Below are 24,571 nucleotides of genomic sequence, written 5' to 3'. Positions count from 1 at the left end.
CAGACAGACTGACTGACAGGATGTAATACATCACCATCCATCCAGACAGACATACAGGATGTAATACATCACCATCCATCCAGACAGACATACAGGATGTAATACATCACCATCCAGACAGATTGACAGGATGTAATACATCACCATCCATCCAGACAGACTGACAGGATGTAATACATCACCATCCATCCAGACAGACTGACAGGATGTAATACATCACCATCCATTCAGACTGAAAGGATGTAATACATCAACAACCATCCAGACTGACAGGATGTAATACATCACCATCCAGACAGACTGACAGGATATAATACATCACCATCCATTAAGACTGAATGACAGGATGTAATACATCACCATCCATCCAGACAGACTGACAGGATGTAATACATCACCATCCATCCAGACAGACTGAAAGGATGTAATACATCACCATCCATCCAGACAGACTGACAGGATGTAATACATCACCATCCATCCAGACAGACTGACATGATGTAATACATCACCATCCATCCAGACAGACTGACAGGATGTAATACATCACCATCAATCCATCCAGACTGACAGGATGTAATACATCACCATCCAGACAGACTGACTGACAGGATGTAATACATCACCATCCAGACAAACTGACTGACAGGATGTAATACATCACCATCCAGACAGACAGACAGACAGGAAGTAATGCATCACCATCCATCCAGACAGACTGACAGGATGTAATACATCACCATCCACCCAGACAGACTGACAGGATGTAATACATCACCATCCATCCAGACAGACTGACAGGATGTAATACATCACCATCCATCCAGACAGACTGACAGGATGTAATACATCACCATCCAGACAGACTGAAAGGATGTAATACATCACCATCCAGACAGACTGACAGGATGTAATGCATCACCATCAATCCAGACATACTGACAGGATGTAATACATCACCATCCATCCAGACAGACTGACAGGATGTAATACATCACCATCCAGACAGACTGACAGACAGACAGGCAGGATGTAATACATCACCATCCATCCAGACTGACAGGATGTAATACATCACCATCCATCCAGACAGACTGACAGGATGTAATACATCACCATCCAGACAGACTGACATGATGTAATACATCACCATCCAGACAGACAGACTGACAGGATGTAATACATCACCATCCAGACTGACAGACTGACGGGATGTAATAGATCGACATCCAGACAGACTGACAGGATGTAATACATCACCATCCATCCAGACAGACTGACAGGATGTAATACATCACCATCCATCCAGACAGACTGACAGGATGTAATACATCACCATCCAGACAGACTGACAGGATGTAATACATCACCATCCAGACAGACTGACAGGATGTAATACATCACAATCCATCCAGACAGACTGACAGGATGTAATACATCACCATCCAGACAGACTGACAGACAGACAGACAGACAGGATGTAATACATCACCATCCAGACAGACTGACAGGATGTAATACATCACCATCCATCCAGACTGACAGGATGTAATACATCACCATCCATCCAGACAGACTGACAGGATGTAATACATCACCATCCAGACAGACAGACTGACAGGATGTAATACATCACCATCCATCCAGACAGACTGACAGGATGTAATACATCACCATCCAGACAGACTGACAGGATATAATACATCACCATCCATTAAGACTGAATGACAGGATGTAATACATCACCATCCATCCAGACAGACTGACAGGATGTAATACATCACCATCCATCCAGACAGACTGACAGGATGTAATACATCACCATCCATCCAGACAGACTGACAGGATGTAATACATCACCATCCATCCAGACAGACTGACAGGATGTAATACATCACCATCCATCCAGACAGACTGACAGGATGTAATACATCACCATCCATCCAGACAGACTGACAGGATGTAATACATCACCATCCAGACAGACTGACAGGATGTAATACATCACCATCCATCCATCCAGACAGACTGACAGACAGACAGACAGGATGTAATACATCACCATCCAGACAGACTGACAGGATGTAATACATCACCATCCATCCAGACTGACAGGATGTAATACATCACCATCCATCCAGACAGACTGACAGGATGTAATACATCACCATCCAGACAGACAGACTGACAGGATGTAATACATCACCATCCATCCAGACAGACTGACAGGATGTAATACATCACCATCCAGACAGACTGACATGATGTAATACATCACCATCCAGACAGACAGACTGACAGGATGTAATACATCACCATCCAGACTGACAGACTGACGGGATGTAATAGATCGACATCCAGACAGACTGACAGGATGTAATACATCACCATCCATCCAGACAGACTGACAGGATGTAATACATCACCATCCATCCAGACTTACAGACAGGATGTAAAGCATCACCATCCAGACAGACTGACAGACAGACAGACAGGATGTAATACATCACCATCCATCCATCCAGACATACTGACAGGATGTAATACATCACCATCCAGACAGACTGACAGACAGACAGACAGGATGTAATACATCACCATCCATCCATCCAGACAGACTGACAGGATGTAATACATCACCATCCATCCAGACAGACTGACAGGATGTAATACATCACCATCCAGACAGACTGACAGACAGACAGACAGGATGTAATACATCACCATCCAGACAGACTGACAGGATGTAATACATCACCATCCATCCAGACTGACAGGATGTAATACATCACCATCCATCCAGACAGACTGACAGGATGTAATACATAACCATCCGGACAGACAGACTGACAGGATGTAATACATCACCATCCATCCAGACAGACTGACAGGATGTAATACATCACCATCCAGACAGACTGACAGGATGTAATACATCACCATCCAGACTGACAGACTGACGGGATGTAATAGATCGACATCCAGACAGACTGACAGGATGTAATACATCACCATCCATCCAGACAGACTGACAGGATGTAATACATCACCATCCATCCAGACAGACTGACAGGATGTAATACATCACCATCCAGACAGACTGACAGGATGTAATACATCACCATCCAGACAGACTGACAGGATGTAATACATCACAATCCATCCAGACAGACTGACAGGATGTAATACATCACCATCCAGACAGACTGACAGACAGACAGACAGGATGTAATACATCACCATCCAGACAGACTGGCAGGATGTAATACATCACCATCCATCCAGACTGACAGGATGTAATACATCACCATCCATCCAGACAGACTGACAGGATGTAATACATCACCATCCAGACAGACAGACTGACAGGATGTAATACATCACCATCCATCCAGACAGACTGACAGGATGTAATACATCACCATCCAGACAGACTGACAGGATATAATACATCACCATCCATTAAGACTGAATGACAGGATGTAATACATCACCATCCATCCAGACAGACTGACAGGATGTAATACATCACCATCCATCCAGACAGACTGACAGGATGTAATACATCACCATCCATCCAGACAGACTGACAGGATGTAATACATCACCATCCATCCAGACAGACTGACAGGATGTAATACATCACCATCCATCCAGACAGACTGACAGGATGTAATACATCACCATCCATCCAGACAGACTGACAGGATGTAATACATCACCATCCAGACAGACTGACAGGATGTAATACATCACCATCCTTCCAGACAGACTGACAGACAGACAGACAGGATGTAATACATCACCATCCAGACAGACTGACAGGATGTAATACATCACCATCCATCCAGACTGACAGGATGTAATACATCACCATCCATCCAGACAGACTGACAGGATGTAATACATCACCATCCAGACAGACAGACTGACAGGATGTAATACATCACCATCCATCCAGACAGACTGACAGGATGTAATACATCACCATCCAGACAGACTGACATGATGTAATACATCACCATCCAGACAGACAGACTGACAGGATGTAATACATCACCATCCAGACTGACAGACTGACGGGATGTAATAGATCGACATCCAGACAGACTGACAGGATGTAATACATCACCATCCATCCAGACAGACTGACAGGATGTAATATATCACCATCCATCCAGACTGACAGGATGTAATACATCACCATTCATCCAGACAGACATACAGGATGTAATACATCACCATCCATCCAGACTTACAGACAGGATGTAAAGCATCACCATCCAGACAGACTGACAGGATGTAATACATCACCATACAGACAGACAGACAGGATGTAATACATCACCATCCATCCAGACAGACAGACAGGATGTAATACATCACCATCAATCCATCCAGACTGACAGGATGTAATACATCACCATCCAGACAGACTGACTGACAGGATGTAATACATCACCATCCAGACAAACTGACTGACAGGATGTAATACATCACCATCCAGACAGACAGACAGACAGGAAGTAATGCATCACCATCCATCCAGACAGACTGACAGGATGTAATACATCACCATCCATCCAGACAGACTGACAGAATGTAATACATCACCATCCATCCAGACAGACTGACAGGATGTAATACATCACCATCCATCCAGACAGACTGACAGGATGTAATACATCACCATCCAGACAGACTGAAAGGATGTAATACATCACCATCCAGACAGACTGACAGGATGTAATGCATCACCATCAATCCAGACATACTGACAGGATGTAATACATCACCATCCAGACAGACTGACAGACAGACAGACAGGATGTAATACATCACCATCCATCCATCCAGACAGACTGACAGGATGTAATACATCACCATCCATCCAGACAGACTGACAGGATGTAATACATCACCATCCAGACAGACAGACAGACAGGATGTAATACATCACCATCCAGACAGACTGACAGGATGTAATACATCACCATCCATCCAGACTGACAGGATGTAATACATCACCATCCATCCAGACAGACTGACAGGATGTAATACATCACCATCCAGACAGACAGACTGACAGGATGTAATACATCACCATCCATCCAGACAGACTGACAGGATGTAATACATCACCATCCAGACAGACTGACATGATGTAATACATCACCATCCAGACAGACAGACTGACAGGATGTAATACATCACCATCCAGACTGACAGACTGACGGGATGTAATAGATCGACATCCAGACAGACTGACAGGATGTAATACATCACCATCCATCCAGACAGACTGACAGGATGTAATACATCACCATCCATCCAGACAGACTGACAGGATGTAATACATCACCATCCAGACAGACTGACAGGATGTAATACATCACCATCCAGACAGACTGACAGGATGTAATACATCACCATCCATCCAGACAGACTGACAGGATGTAATACATCACCATCCAGACAGACTGACAGGATGTAATACATCACCATCCAGACAGACTGACAGACAGACAGACAGGATGTAATACATCACCATCCAGACAGACTGACAGGATGTAATACATCACCATCCATCCAGACTGACAGGATGTAATACATCACCATCCATCCAGACAGACTGACAGGATGTAATACATCACCATCCAGACAGACAGACTGACAGGATGTAATACATCACCATCCATCCAGACAGACTGACAGGATGTAATACATCACCATCCAGACAGACTGACATGATGTAATACATCACCATCCAGACAGACAGACTGACAGGATGTAATACATCACCATCCAGACTGACAGACTGACGGGATGTAATAGATCGACATCCAGACAGACTGACAGGATGTAATACATCACCATCCATCCAGACAGACTGACAGGATGTAATATATCACCATCCATCCAGACTGACAGGATGTAATACATCACCATTCATCCAGACAGACATACAGGATGTAATACATCACCATCCATCCAGACAGACTGACAGGATGTAATACATCACCATCCACCCAGACAGACTGACAGGATGTAATACATCACCATCCATCCAGACAGACTGACAGGATGTAATACATCACCATCCAGACTGACAGACTGACGGGATGTAATAGATCGACATCCAGACAGACTGACAGGATGTAATACATCACCATCCAGACAGACTGACTGACAGGATGTAATACATCACCATCCAGACAAACTGACTGACAGGATGTAATACATCACCATCCAGACAGACAGACAGACAGGAAGTAATGCATCACCATCCATCCAGACAGACTGACAGGATGTAATACATCACCATCCACCCAGACAGACTGACAGGATGTAATACATCACCATCCATCCAGACAGACTGACAGGATGTAATACATCACCATCCATCCAGACAGACTGACAGGATGTAATACATCACCATCCAGACAGACTGAAAGGATGTAATACATCACCATCCAGACAGACTGACAGGATGTAATGCATCACCATCAATCCAGACATACTGACAGGATGTAATACATCACCATCCAGACAGACTGACAGACAGACAGACAGGATGTAATACATCACCATCCATCCATCCAGACAGACTGACAGGATGTAATACATCACCATCCATCCAGACAGACTGACAGGATGTAATACATCACCATCCAGACAGACTGACAGACAGACAGACAGGATGTAATACATCACCATCCATCCAGACTGACAAGATGTAATACATCACCATCCATCCAGACAGACTGACAGGATGTAATACATAACCATCCGGACAGACAGACTGACAGGATGTAATACATCACCATCCATCCAGACAGACTGACAGGATGTAATACATCACCATCCAGACAGACTGACATGATGTAATACATCACCATCCAGACAGACAGACTGACAGGATGTAATACATCACCATCCAGACTGACAGACTGACGGGATGTAATAGATCGACATCCAGACAGACTGACAGGATGTAATACATCACCATCCATCCAGACAGACTGACAGGATGTAATACATCACCATCCATCCAGACAGACTGACAGGATGTAATACATCACCATCCAGACAGACTGACAGGATGTAATACATCACCATCCAGACAGACTGACAGGATGTAATACATCACAATCCATCCAGACAGACTGACAGGATGTAATACATCACCATCCAGACAGACTGACAGACAGACAGACAGGATGTAATACATCACCATCCAGACAGACTGACAGGATGTAATACATCACCATCCATCCAGACTGACAGGATGTAATACATCACCATCCATCCAGACAGACTGACAGGATGTAATACATCACCATCCAGACAGACAGACTGACAGGATGTAATACATCACCATCCATCCAGACAGACTGACAGGATGTAATACATCACCATCCAGACAGACTGACAGGATATAATACATCACCATCCATTAAGACTGAATGACAGGATGTAATACATCACCATCCATCCAGACAGACTGACAGGATGTAATACATCACCATCCATCCAGACAGACTGACAGGATGTAATACATCACCATCCATCCATCCAGACAGACTGACAGGATGTAATACATCACCATCCATCCAGACAGACTGACAGGATGTAATACATCACCATCCATCCAGACAGACTGACAGGATGTAATACATCACCATCCATCCAGACAGACTGACAGGATGTAATACATCACCATCCAGACAGACTGACAGGATGTAATACATCACCATCCATCCAGACAGACTGACAGACAGACAGACAGGATGTAATACATCACCATCCAGACAGACTGACAGGATGTAATACATCACCATCCATCCAGACTGACAGGATGTAATACATCACCATCCATCCAGACAGACTGACAGGATGTAATACATCACCATCCAGACAGACAGACTGACAGGATGTAATACATCACCATCCATCCAGACAGACTGACAGGATGTAATACATCACCATCCAGACAGACTGACATGATGTAATACATCACCATCCAGACAGACAGACTGACAGGATGTAATACATCACCATCCAGACTGACAGACTGACGGGATGTAATAGATCGACATCCAGACAGACTGACAGGATGTAATACATCACCATCCATCCAGACAGACTGACAGGATGTAATACATCACCATCCATCCAGACTTACAGACAGGATGTAAAGCATCACCATCCAGACAGACTGACAGACAGACAGACAGGATGTAATACATCACCATCCATCCATCCAGACATACTGACAGGATGTAATACATCACCATCCAGACAGACTGACAGACAGACAGACAGGATGTAATACATCAACATCCATCCATCCAGACAGACTGACAGGATGTAATACATCACCATCCATCCAGACAGACTGACAGGATGTAATACATCACCATCCAGACAGACTGACAGACAGACAGACAGGATGTAATACATCACCATCCAGACAGACTGACAGGATGTAATACATCACCATCCATCCAGACTGACAGGATGTAATACATCACCATCCATCCAGACAGACTGACAGGATGTAATACATAACCATCCGGACAGACAGACTGACAGGATGTAATACATCACCATCCATCCAGACAGACTGACAGGATGTAATACATCACCATCCAGACAGACTGACATGATGTAATACATCACCATCCAGACAGACAGACTGACAGGATGTAATACATCACCATCCAGACTGACAGACTGACGGGATGTAATAGATCGACATCCAGACAGACTGACAGGATGTAATACATCACCATCCATCCAGACAGACTGACAGGATGTAATACATCACCATCCATCCAGACAGACTGACAGGATGTAATACATCACCATCCAGACAGACTGACAGGATGTAATACATCACCATCCAGACAGACTGACAGGATGTAATACATCACAATCCATCCAGACAGACTGACAGGATGTAATACATCACCATCCAGACAGACTGACAGACAGACAGACAGGATGTAATACATCACCATCCAGACAGACTGGCAGGATGTAATACATCACCATCCATCCAGACTGACAGGATGTAATACATCACCATCCATCCAGACAGACTGACAGGATGTAATACATCACCATCCAGACAGACAGACTGACAGGATGTAATACATCACCATCCATCCAGACAGACTGACAGGATGTAATACATCACCATCCAGACAGACTGACAGGATATAATACATCACCATCCATTAAGACTGAATGACAGGATGTAATACATCACCATCCATCCAGACAGACTGACAGGATGTAATACATCACCATCCATCCAGACAGACTGACAGGATGTAATACATCACCATCCATCCAGACAGACTGACAGGATGTAATACATCACCATCCATCCAGACAGACTGACAGGATGTAATACATCACCATCCATCCAGACAGACTGACAGGATGTAATACATCACCATCCATCCAGACAGACTGACAGGATGTAATACATCACCATCCAGACAGACTGACAGGATGTAATACATCACCATCCATCCAGACAGACTGACAGACAGACAGACAGGATGTAATACATCACCATCCAGACAGACTGACAGGATGTAATACATCACCATCCATCCAGACTGACAGGATGTAATACATCACCATCCATCCAGACAGACTGACAGGATGTAATACATCACCATCCAGACAGACAGACTGACAGGATGTAATACATCACCATCCATCCAGACAGACTGACAGGATGTAATACATCACCATCCAGACAGACTGACATGATGTAATACATCACCATCCAGACAGACAGACTGACAGGATGTAATACATCACCATCCAGACTGACAGACTGACGGGATGTAATAGATCGACATCCAGACAGACTGACAGGATGTAATACATCACCATCCATCCAGACAGACTGACAGGATGTAATATATCACCATCCATCCAGACTGACAGGATGTAATACATCACCATTCATCCAGACAGACATACAGGATGTAATACATCACCATCCATCCAGACTTACAGACAGGATGTAAAGCATCACCATCCAGACAGACTGACAGGATGTAATACATCACCATACAGACAGACAGACAGGATGTAATACATCACCATCCATCCAGACAGACAGACAGGATGTAATACATCACCATCAATCCATCCAGACTGACAGGATGTAATACATCACCATCCAGACAGACTGACTGACAGGATGTAATACATCACCATCCAGACAAACTGACTGACAGGATGTAATACATCACCATCCAGACAGACAGACAGACAGGAAGTAATGCATCACCATCCATCCAGACAGACTGACAGAATGTAATACATCACCATCCATCCAGACAGACTGACAGGATGTAATACATCACCATCCATCCAGACAGACTGACAGGATGTAATACATCACCATCCAGACAGACTGAAAGGATGTAATACATCACCATCCAGACAGACTGACAGGATGTAATGCATCACCATCAATCCAGACATACTGACAGGATGTAATACATCACCATCCAGACAGACTGACAGACAGACAGACAGGATGTAATACATCACCATCCATCCATCCAGACAGACTGACAGGATGTAATACATCACCATCCATCCAGACAGACTGACAGGATGTAATACATCACCATCCAGACAGACAGACAGACAGGATGTAATACATCACCATCCAGACAGACTGACAGGATGTAATACATCACCATCCATCCAGACTGACAGGATGTAATACATCACCATCCATCCAGACAGACTGACAGGATGTAATACATCACCATCCGGACAGACAGACTGACAGGATGTAATACATCACCATCCATCCAGACAGACTGACAGGATGTAATACATCACCATCCAGACAGACTGACATGATGTAATACATCACCATCCAGACAGACAGACTGACAGGATGTAATACATCACCATCCAGACTGACAGACTGACGGGATGTAATAGATCGACATCCAGACAGACTGACAGGATGTAATACATCACCATCCATCCAGACAGACTGACAGGATGTAATACATCACCATCCATCCAGACAGACTGACAGGATGTAATACATCACCATCCAGACAGACTGACAGGATGTAATACATCACCATCCAGACAGACTGACAGGATGTAATACATCACCATCCATCCAGACAGACTGACAGGATGTAATACATCACCATCCAGACAGACTGACAGGATGTAATACATCACCATCCAGACAGACTGACAGACAGACAGACAGGATGTAATACATCACCATCCAGACAGACTGACAGGATGTAATACATCACCATCCATCCAGACTGACAGGATGTAATACATCACCATCCATCCAGACAGACTGACAGGATGTAATACATCACCATCCAGACAGACTGACAGGATGTAATACATCACCATCCATCCAGACAGACTGACAGGATGTAATACATCACCATCCAGACAGACTGACATGATGTAATACATCACCATCCAGACAGACAGACTGACAGGATGTAATACATCACCATCCAGACTGACAGACTGACGGGATGTAATAGATCGACATCCAGACAGACTGACAGGATGTAATACATCACCATCCATCCAGACAGACTGACAGGATGTAATATATCACCATCCATCCAGACTGACAGGATGTAATACATCACCATTCATCCAGACAGACATACAGGATGTAATACATCACCATCCATCCAGACTTACAGACAGGATGTAAAGCATCACCATCCAGACAGACTGACAGGATGTAATACATCACCATACAGACAGACAGACAGGATGTAATACATCACCATCCATCCAGACAGACTGACAGGATGTAATACATCACCATCCAGACAGACAGACAGGATGTAATACATCACCATCAATCCATCCAGACTGACAGGATGTAATACATCACCATCCAGACAGACTGACTGACAGGATGTAATACATCACCATCCAGACAAACTGACTGACAGGATGTAATACATCACCATCCAGACAGACAGACAGACAGGAAGTAATGCATCACCATCCATCCAGAAAGACTGACAGGATGTAATACATCACCATCCATCCAGACAGACTGACAGGATGTAATACATCACCATCCATCCAGACAGACTGACAGGATGTAATACATCACCATCCATCCAGACAGACTGACAGGATGTAATACATCACCATTCAGAAAGACTGACTGACAGGATGTAATACATCACCATACAGACAGACAGACAGGATGTAATACATCACCATCAATCCATCCAGACTGACAGGATGTAATACATCACCATCCAGACAGACTGACTGACAGGATGTAATACATCACCATCCAGACAAACTGACTGACAGGATGTAATACATCACCATCCAGACAGACAGACAGACAGGATGTAATGCATCACCATCCATCCAGACAGACTGACAGGATGTAATACATCACCATCCATCCAGACAGACTGACAGGATGTAATACATCACCATCCATCCAGACAGACTGACAAGATGTAATACATCACCATCCATCCAGACAGACTGACAGGATGTAATATATCACCATCCATCCAGACTGACAGGATGTAATACATCACCATTCATCCAGACAGACATACAGGATGTAATACATCACCATCCATCCAGACTTACAGACAGGATGTAAAGCATCACCATCCAGACAGACTGACAGGATGTAATACATCACCATACAGACAGACAGACAGGATGTAATACATCACCATCCATCCAGACAGACTGACAGGATGTAATACATCACCATCCAGACAGACAGACAGGATGTAATACATCACCATCAATCCATCCAGACTGACAGGATGTAATACATCACCATCCAGACAGACTGACTGACAGGATGTAATACATCACCATCCAGACAAACTGACTGACAGGATGTAATACATCACCATCCAGACAGACAGACAGACAGGAAGTAATGCATCACCATCCATCCAGACAGACTGACAGGATGTAATACATCACCATCCATCCAGACAGACTGACAGGATGTAATACATCACCATCCATCCAGACAGACTGACAGGATGTAATACATCACCATTCAGAAAGACTGACAGACAGGATGTAATACATCACCATCAATCCATCCAGACTGACAGGATGTAATACATCACCATCCAGACAGACTGACTGACAGGATGTAATACATCACCATCCAGACAAACTGACTGACAGGATGTAATACATCACCATCCAGACAGACAGACAGACAGGATGTAATGCATCACCATCCATCCAGACAGACTGACAGGATGTAATACATCACCATCCATCCAGACAGACTGACAGGATGTAATACATCACCATCCATCCAGACAGACTGACAAGATGCAATACATCACCATCCATCCAGACAGACTGACAGGATGTAATACATCACCATTCAGAAAGACTGACAGGATGTTATACATCACCATCCATCCAGACAGACAGACAGGATGCAATACATCACCATCCATCCAGACAGACAGACAGGATGTAATACATCACCATCCATCCAGACAGACTGACTGACAGGATGTAATACATCACCATCCAGACAGACTGACAGGATGTAATACATCACCATCCATCCAGACTGACAGGATGTAATACATCACCATCTATCCAGACTGACAGGATGTAATACATCACCATCCAGACAGACTGACAGGATGTAATACATCACCATCCATCCAGACTTACAGACAGGATGTAAAGCATCACCATCCAGACAGACTGACAGGATGTAATACATCACCATCCATCCAGACAGACTGACAGGATGTAATACATCACCATCCAGACAGACAGACAGGATGTAATACATCACCATCAATCCATCCAGACTGACAGGATGTAATACATCACCATCCAGACAGACTGACTGACAGGATGGAATACATCACCATCCAGACAAACTGACTGACAGGATGTAATACATCACCATCCAGACAGACAGACAGACAGGAAGTAATGCATCACCATCCATCCAGACAGACTGACAGGATGTAATACATCACCATCCATCCAGACAGACTGACAGGATGTAATACATCACCATCCATCCAGACAGACTGACAGGATGTAATACATCACCATCCATCCAGACAGACTGACAGGATGTAATACATCACCATTCAGAAAGACTGACTGACAGGATGTAATACATCACCATACAGACAGACAGACAGGATGTAATACATCACCATCAATCCATCCAAACTGACAGGATGTAATACATCACCATCCAGACAGACTGACTGACAGGATGTAATACATCACCATCCAGACAAACTGACTGACAGGATGTAATACATCACCATCCAGACAGACAGACAGACAGGATGTAATGCATCACCATCCATCCAGACAGACTGACAGGATGTAATACATCACCATCCATCCAGACAGACTGACAGGATGTAATACATCACCATTCAGAAAGACTGACAGACAGGATGTAATACATCACCATCCATCCAGACAGACTGACTGACAGGATGTAATACATCACCATCCAGACAGACTGACAGGATGTAATACATCACCATCAATCCAGACTGACAGGATGTAATACATCACCATCTATCCAGACTGACAGGATGTAATACATCACCATCCAGACAGACTGACAGGATATAATACATCATCATTCATTAAGACTGAATGACAGGATGTAATACATCACCATCCAGACAGACTGACAGGATGTAATACATCACCATCCAGACAGACAGACAGACAGGATTTAATACATCACAATCCAGACAGACTGACAGGATGTAATACATCACCATCCATCCAGACAGACAGACAGGATGTAATACATCACCATCCATCCAGACAGACTGACAGGATGTAATACATCACCATCCAGACAGATTGACAGGATGTAATACATCACCATCCATCCAGACAGACTGACAGGATGTAAAACATCACCATCCAGACAGACTGACAGGATGAAATACATCACCATCCAGACAGACAGACTGACAGGATGTAATACATCACCATCCAGACAGACAGACTGACAGGATGTAATACATCACCATCCAGACAGACTGACAGGATGTAATACATCACCATCCATCCAGACTGACAGGATGTAATACATCACCATCCAGACAGACTGACAGGATGAAATACATCACCATCCAGACAGACTGACTGACAGGATGTAATAGATCAACATCCAGACAGACTGACAGGATGTAATACATCACCATCCATCCAGACAGACTGACAGGATGTAATACATCACCATCCATCCAGACAGACTGACTGACAGGATGTAATACATCACCATCCAGACTGACAAACTGCCGGATGTAATACATCACCATCCAGACAGACAGACTGACAGGATGTAATACATCACCATCCAGACTGACAGACTGACGGGATGTAATAGATCGACATCCAGACAGACTGACAGGATGTAATACATCACCATCCATCCAGACAGACAGACTGACAGGATGTAATACATCACCATCCATCCAGACTGACAGGATGTAATACATCACCATCCATCCAGACAGACAGACAGGATGTAATACATCACCATCCATCCAGACTGACAGACAGGATGTAAAACATCACCATCCAGACAGACTGACAGGATGTAATACATCACCATCCAGACAGACTGAATGACAGGATGTAATACATCACCATCCATCCAGACAGACAGACTGACAGGATGTAATACATCACCATCCATCCAGACTGACAGGATGTAATACATCACCATCCATCCAGACAGACAGACAGGATGTAATACATCACCATCCATCCAGACTGACAGGATGTAATACATCACCATCCATCCAGACAGACAGACAAGATGTAATACATCACCATCCATCCAGACTGACAGACAGGATGTAAAACATCACCATCCAGACAGACTGACAGGATGTAATACATCACCATCCAGACAGACTGAATGACAGGATGAAATACATCACCATCCATCCAGACAGACTGACAGGATGTAATACATCACCATCCAGACAGACAGACTGACAGGATGTAATACATCACCATCCAGACAGACAGACTGACAGGATGTAATACATCACCATCCAGACTGACTGACAGGATGTAATACATCACCACCCATCCATCCAGACTGACAGGATGTAATACATCACCATCCGTCCAGACAGACTGACAGGATGTAATAAATCACCATCCAGACAGACAGACTGACAGGCTGTAATACATCACCATCCAGACAGACATACTGACAGGATGTAATACATCACCATCCAGACAGACTGACAGGATGTAATACATCACCATCCATCCAGACTGACAGGATGTAATACATCACCATCCGTCCAGACAGACTGACAGGATGTAAAAAAATCACCATCCATCCATCCAGACAGACTGACAGGATGTAATACATCACCATCCATCCAGACGGACTGACAGGATGTAATACATCACCATCCAGACAGACAGGATGTAATACATCACCATCCAGACAGACTGTCAGGATGTAATACATCACCATCCATCCAGACTGACAGGATGTAATAAATCACGATCCATCCAGACTGACAGGATGTAATACATCACCATCCATCCAGACTGACAGGATGTGTACATCACCATCCAGACAGACTGACAGGATGTAATACATCACCATCCAGACAGACTGACAGGATGTAATACATCACCATCCATCCAGACAGACTGAGAGGATGTAATACATCACCATCGATCCAGACAGACTGACAGGATGTAATACATAACCATCCAGACAGACTGACAGGATGTAATACATCACCATCCATCCAGACAGACTGACAGGATGTAATACATCACCATCCATCCAGACTGACAAGATGTAATACATCACCATCCATCCAGACTGACAGGATGTAATACATCACCATCCAGACAGACTGACAGGATGTAATACATCACCATCCATTAAGACTGAATGACAGGATGTAATACATCACCATCCATCCAGACAGACTGACAGGATGTAATACATCACCATCCAGACAGACAGACTGACAGGATGTAATACATCACCATCCAGACAGACTGACTGACAGGATGTAATACATCACCATCCATCCAGACATACTGACAGGATGTAATACATCACCATCCAGACAGACTGACAGGGTGTATTACATCACCATCCATCCAGACAGACTGACAGGATGTAAAACATCACCATCCATCCAGACAGACTGACATGATGTAATACATCACCATCCATCCAGACGGACTGACAGGATGTAATACATCACCATCCATCCAGACTGACAGGATGTAATACATCACCATCCATAAAGACAGACAGACAGGATGTAATACATCACCATCCATCCAGACTGACAGACAGGATGTAAAACATCACCATCCAGACAGACTGACAGGATGTAATACATCACCAGACAGACAGGATGTAATACATCACCATCCATCCAGACGGACTGACAGGATGTAATACATCACCATCCATCCAGACTGACAGGATGTAATACATCACCATCCATAAAGACAGACAGACAGGATGTAATACATCACCATCCATCCAGACTGACAGACAGGATGTAAAACATCACCATCCAGACAGACTGACAGGATGTAATACATCACCAGACAGACAGGATGTAATACATCACCATCCAGACAGACTGACTGACAGGATGTAATACATCACCATCCATCCAGACATACTGACAGGATGTAATACATCACCATCCAGACAGACTGACAGGATGTAATACATCACCATCCAGACAGACTGACAGGATGTAATACATCACCATCCATCCAGACTGACAGGATGTAATACATCAACATCCATCCAGACAGACTGACAGGATGTAATACATCACCATCCGTCCAGACAGACTGACATGATGTAAAAAATCACCATCCATCCATCCAGACAGACTGACAGGATGTAATACATCACCATCCATCCAGACGGACTGACAGGATGTAATACATCACCATCCAGACAGACAGACTGACAGGATGTAATACATCACCATCCAGACAGACTGTCAGGATGTAATACATCACCATCCATCCAGACTGACAGGATGTAATAAATCACCATCCATCCAGACTGACAGGATGTAATACATCACCATCCATCCAGACTGACAGGATGTGTACATCACCATCCAGACAGACTGACAGGATGTAATACATCACCATCCAGACAGACTGAATGACAGGATGTAATACATCAACATCCAGACAGACTGACAGGATGTAATACATCACCATCCATCCAGACAGACTGAGAGGATGTAATACATCACCATCGATCCAGACAGACTGACAGGATGTAATACATAACCATCCAGACAGACTGACAGGATGTAATACATCACCATCCAGACAGACTGACAGGATGTAATACATCACCATCCATCCAGACAGACTGACAGGATGTAATACATCACCATCCATCCAGACTGACAAGATGTAATACATCACCATCCATCCAGACTGACAGGATGTAATACATCACCATCCAGACAGACTGACAGGATGTAATACATCACCATCCATTAAGACTGAATGACAGGATGTAATACATCACCATCCATCCAGACAGACTGACAGGATGTAATACATCACCATCCAGACAGACAGACTGACAGGATGTAATACATCACCATCCAGACAGACTGACTGACAGGATGTAATACATCACCATCCATCCAGACATACTGACAGGATGTAATACATCACCATCCAGACAGACTGACAGGGTGTAATACATCACCATCCATCCAGACAGACTGACAGGATGTAATAAATCACCATCCATCCAGACAGACTGACATGATGTAATACATCACCATCCATCCAGACGGACTGACAGGATGTAATACATCACCATCCATCCAGACTGACAGGATGTAATACATCACCATCCATCCAGACAGACTGACAGGATGTAATACATCACCATCCATCCAGACAGACTGACAGGATGTAATACATCACCATCCATAAAGACAGACAGACAGGATGTAATACATCAACATCCATCCAGACTGACAGACAGGATGTAAAACATCACCATCCAGACAGACTGACAGGATGTAATACATCACCAGACAGACAGGATGTAATACATCACCATCCATCCAGACGGACTGACAGGATGTAATACATCACCATCCATCCAGACTGACAGGATGTAATACATCACCATCCATAAAGACAGACAGACAGGATGTAATACATCACCATCCATCCAGACTGACAGACTGGATGTAAAACATCACCATCCAGACAGACTGACAGGATGTAATACATCACCAGACAGACAGGATGTAATACATCACCATCCAGACAGACTGACTGACAGGATGTAATACATCACCATCCATCCAGACATACTGACAGGATGTAATACATCACCAGACAGACAGGATGTAATACATCACCATCCAGACAGACTGACTGACAGGATGTAATACATCACCATCCATCCAGACATACTGACAGGATGTAATACATCACCATCCAGACAGACTGACAGGATGTAATACATCACCATCCAGACAGACTGACAGGATGTAATACATCACCATCCATCCAGACTGACAGGATGTAATACATCAACATCCATCCAGACAGACTGACAGGATGTAATACATCACCATCCGTCCAGACAGACTGACAGGATGTAAAAAAATCACCATCCATCCATCCAGACAGACTGACAGGATGTAATACATCACCATCCATCCAGACGGACTGACAGGATGTAATACATCACCATCCAGACAGACAGACTGACAGGATGTAATACATCACCATCCAGATAGACTGTCAGGATGTAATACATCACCATCCATCCAGACTGACAGGATGTAATAAATCACCATCCATCCAGACTGACAGGATGTAATACATCACCATCCATCCAGACTGACAGGATGTGTACATCACTATCCAGACAGACTGACAGGATGTAATACATCACCATCCATCCAGACAGACTGACAGGATGTAATACATCACCATCCATCCAGACTGACAAGATGTAATACATCACCATCCATCCAGACTGACAGGATGTAATACATCACCATCCAGACAGACTGACAGGATGTAATACATCACCATCCATTAAGACTGAATGACAGGATGTAATACATCACCATCCATCCAGACAGACTGACAGGATGTAATACATCACCATCCAGACAGACAGACTGACAGGATGTAATACATCACCATCCAGACAGACTGACTGACAGGATGTAATACATCACCATCTATCCAGACATACTGACAGGATGTAATACATCACCATCCAGACAGACTGACAGGGTGTAATACATCACCATCCATCCAGACAGACTGACAGGATGTAATACATCACCATCCAGACAGACTGACAGGATGTAATACATCACCATCCATAAAGACAGACAGACAGGATGTAATACATCACCATCCATCCAGACTGACAGACAGGATGTAAAACATCACCATCCAGACAGACTGACAGGATGTAATACATCACCAGACAGACAGGATGTAATACATCACCATCCATCCAGACGGACTGACAGGATGTAATACATCACCATCCATCCAGACTGACAGGATGTAATACATCACCATCCATAAAGACAGACAGACAGGATGTAATACATCACCATCCATCCAGACTGACAGACAGGATGTAAAACATCACCATCCAGACAGACTGACAGGATGTAATACATCACCAGACAGACAGGATGTAATACATCACCATCCAGACAGACTGACTGACAGGATGTAATACATCACCATCCATCCAGACATACTGACAGGATGTAATACATCACCATCCAGACAGACTGACAGGATGTAATACATCACCATCCAGACAGACTGACAGGATGTAATACATCACCATCCATCCAGACTGACAGGATGTAATACATCAACATCCATCCAGACAGACTGACAGGATGTAATACATCACCATCCGTCCAGACAGACTGACATGATGTAAAAAAATCACCATCCATCCATCCAGACAGACTGACAGGATGTAATACATCACCATCCATCCAGACGGACTGACAGGATGTAATACATCACCATCCAGACAGACAGACTGACAGGATGTAATACATCACCATCCAGACAGACTGTCAGGATGTAATACATCACCATCCATCCAGACTGACAGGATGTAATAAATCACCATCCATCCAGACTGACAGGATGTAATACATCACCATCCATCCAGACTGACAGGATGTGTACATCACCATCCAGACAGACTGACAGGATGTAATACATCACCATCCAGACAGACTGAATGACAGGATGTAATACATCAACATCCAGACAGACTGACAGGATGTAATACATCACCATCCATCCAGACAGACTGAGAGGATGTAATACATCACCATCGATCCAGACAGACTGACAGGATGTAATACATAACCATCCAGACAGACTGACAGGATGTAATACATCACCATCCAGACAGACTGACAGGATGTAATACATCACCATCCATCCAGACAGACTGACAGGATGTAATACATCACCATCCATCCAGACTGACAAGATGTAATACATCACCATCCATCCAGACTGACAGGATGTAATACATCACCATCCAGACAGACTGACAGGATGTAATACATCACCATCCATTAAGACTGAATGACAGGATGTAATACATCACCATCCATCCAGACAGACTGACAGGATGTAATACATCACCATCCAGACAGACAGACTGACAGGATGTAATACATCACCATCCAGACAGACTGACTGACAGGATGTAATACATCACCATCCATCCAGACATACTGACAGGATGTAATACATCACCATCCAGACAGACTGACAGGGTGTAATACATCACCATCCATCCAGACAGACTGACAGGATGTAATAAATCACCATCCATCCAGACAGACTGACATGATGTAATACATCACCATCCATCCATCCAGACGGACTGACAGGATGTAATACATCACCATCCATCCAGACTGACAGGATGTAATACATCACCATCCATCCAGACAGACTGACAGGATGTAATACATCACCATCCATCCAGACAGACTGACAGGATGTAATACATCACCATCCATAAAGACAGACAGACAGGATGTAATACATCAACATCCATCCAGACTGACAGACAGGATGTAAAACATCACCATCCAGACAGACTGACAGGATGTAATACATCACCAGACAGACAGGATGTAATACATCACCATCCATCCAGACGGACTGACAGGATGTAATACATCACCATCCATCCAGACTGACAGGATGTAATACATCACCATCCATAAAGACAGACAGACAGGATGTAATACATCACCATCCATCCAGACTGACAGACTGGATGTAAAACATCACCATCCAGACAGACTGACAGGATGTAATACATCACCAGACAGACAGGATGTAATACATCACCATCCAGACAGACTGACTGACAGGATGTAATACATCACCATCCATCCAGACATACTGACAGGATGTAATACATCACCAGACAGACAGGATGTAATACATCACCATCCAGACAGACTGACTGACAGGATGTAATACATCACCATCCATCCAGACATACTGACAGGATGTAATACATCACCATCCAGACAGACTGACAGGATGTAATACATCACCATCCAGACAGACTGACAGGATGTAATACATCACCATCCATCCAGACTGACAGGATGTAATACATCAACATCCATCCAGACAGACTGACAGGATGTAATACATCACCATCCGTCCAGACAGACTGACAGGATGTAAAAAAATCACCATCCATCCATCCAGACAGACTGACAGGATGTAATACATCACCATCCATCCAGACGGACTGACAGGATGTAATACATCACCATCCAGACAGACAGACTGACAGGATGTAATACATCACCATCCAGATAGACTGTCAGGATGTAATACATCACCATCCATCCAGACTGACAGGATGTAATAAATCACCATCCATCCAGACTGACAGGATGTAATACATCACCATCCATCCAGACTGACAGGATGTGTACATCACTATCCAGACAGACTGACAGGATGTAATACATCACCATCCATCCAGACAGACGGACAGGATGTAATACATCACCATCCATCCAGACTGACAAGATGTAATACATCACCATCCATCCAGACTGACAGGATGTAATACATCACCATCCAGACAGACTGACAGGATGTAATACATCACCATCCATTAAGACTGAATGACAGGATGTAATACATCACCATCCATCCAGACAGACTGACAGGATGTAATACATCACCATCCAGACAGACAGACTGACAGGATGTAATACATCACCATCCAGACAGACTGACTGACAGGATGTAATACATCACCATCTATCCAGACATACTGACAGGATGTAATACATCACCATCCAGACAGACTGACAGGGTGTAATACATCACCATCCATCCAGACAGACTGACAGGATGTAATACATCACCATCCAGACAGACTGACAGGATGTAATACATCACCATCCATAAAGACAGACAGACAGGATGTAATACATCACCATCCATCCAGACTGACAGACAGGATGTAAAACATCACCATCCAGACAGACTGACAGGATGTAATACATCACCATCCATCCAGACTGACAGGATGTAATACATCACCATCCATAAAGACAGACAGACAGGATGTAATACATCACCATCCATCCAGACTGACAGACTGGATGTAAAACATCACCATCCAGACAGACTGACAGGATGTAATACATCACCAGACAGACAGGATGTAATACATCACCATCCAGACAGACTGACTGACAGGATGTAATACATCACCATCCATCCAGACATACTGATAGGATGTAATACATCACCATCCAGACAGACTGACAGGATGTAATACATCACCATCCAGACAGACTGACAGGATGTAATACATCACCATCCATCCAGACTGACAGGATGTAATACATCAACATCCATCCAGACAGACTGACAGGATGTAATACATCACCATCCGTCCAGACAGACTGACAGGATGTAAAAAAATCACCATCCATCCAGACAGACTGACAGGATGTAATACATCACCATCCATCCAGACGGACTGACAGGATGTAATACATCACCATCCAGACAGACAGACTGACAGGATGTAATACATCACCATCCAGACAGACTGTCAGGATGTAATACATCACCATCCATCCAGACTGACAGGATGTAATAAATCACCATCCATCCAGACTGACAGGATGTAATACATCACCATCCAGACAGACTGACAGGATGTAATACATCACCATCCAGACAGACTGAATGACAGGATGTAATACATCAACATCCAGACAGACTGACAGGATGTAATACATCACCATCCATCCAGACAGACTGAGAGGATGTAATACATCACCATCGATCCAGACAGACTGACAGGATGTAATACATAACCATCAAGACAGACTGACAGGATGTAATACATCACCATCCAGACAGACTGACA

Source organism: Oncorhynchus masou, chromosome 32, assembly GCF_036934945.1.
Source record: "Oncorhynchus masou masou isolate Uvic2021 chromosome 32, UVic_Omas_1.1, whole genome shotgun sequence".
Lineage (NCBI taxonomy): Eukaryota > Metazoa > Chordata > Actinopteri > Salmoniformes > Salmonidae > Oncorhynchus > Oncorhynchus masou.
The sequence above is the reverse complement of the archived record's forward strand: the minus strand, read 5'-3'. Positions refer to the sequence as shown.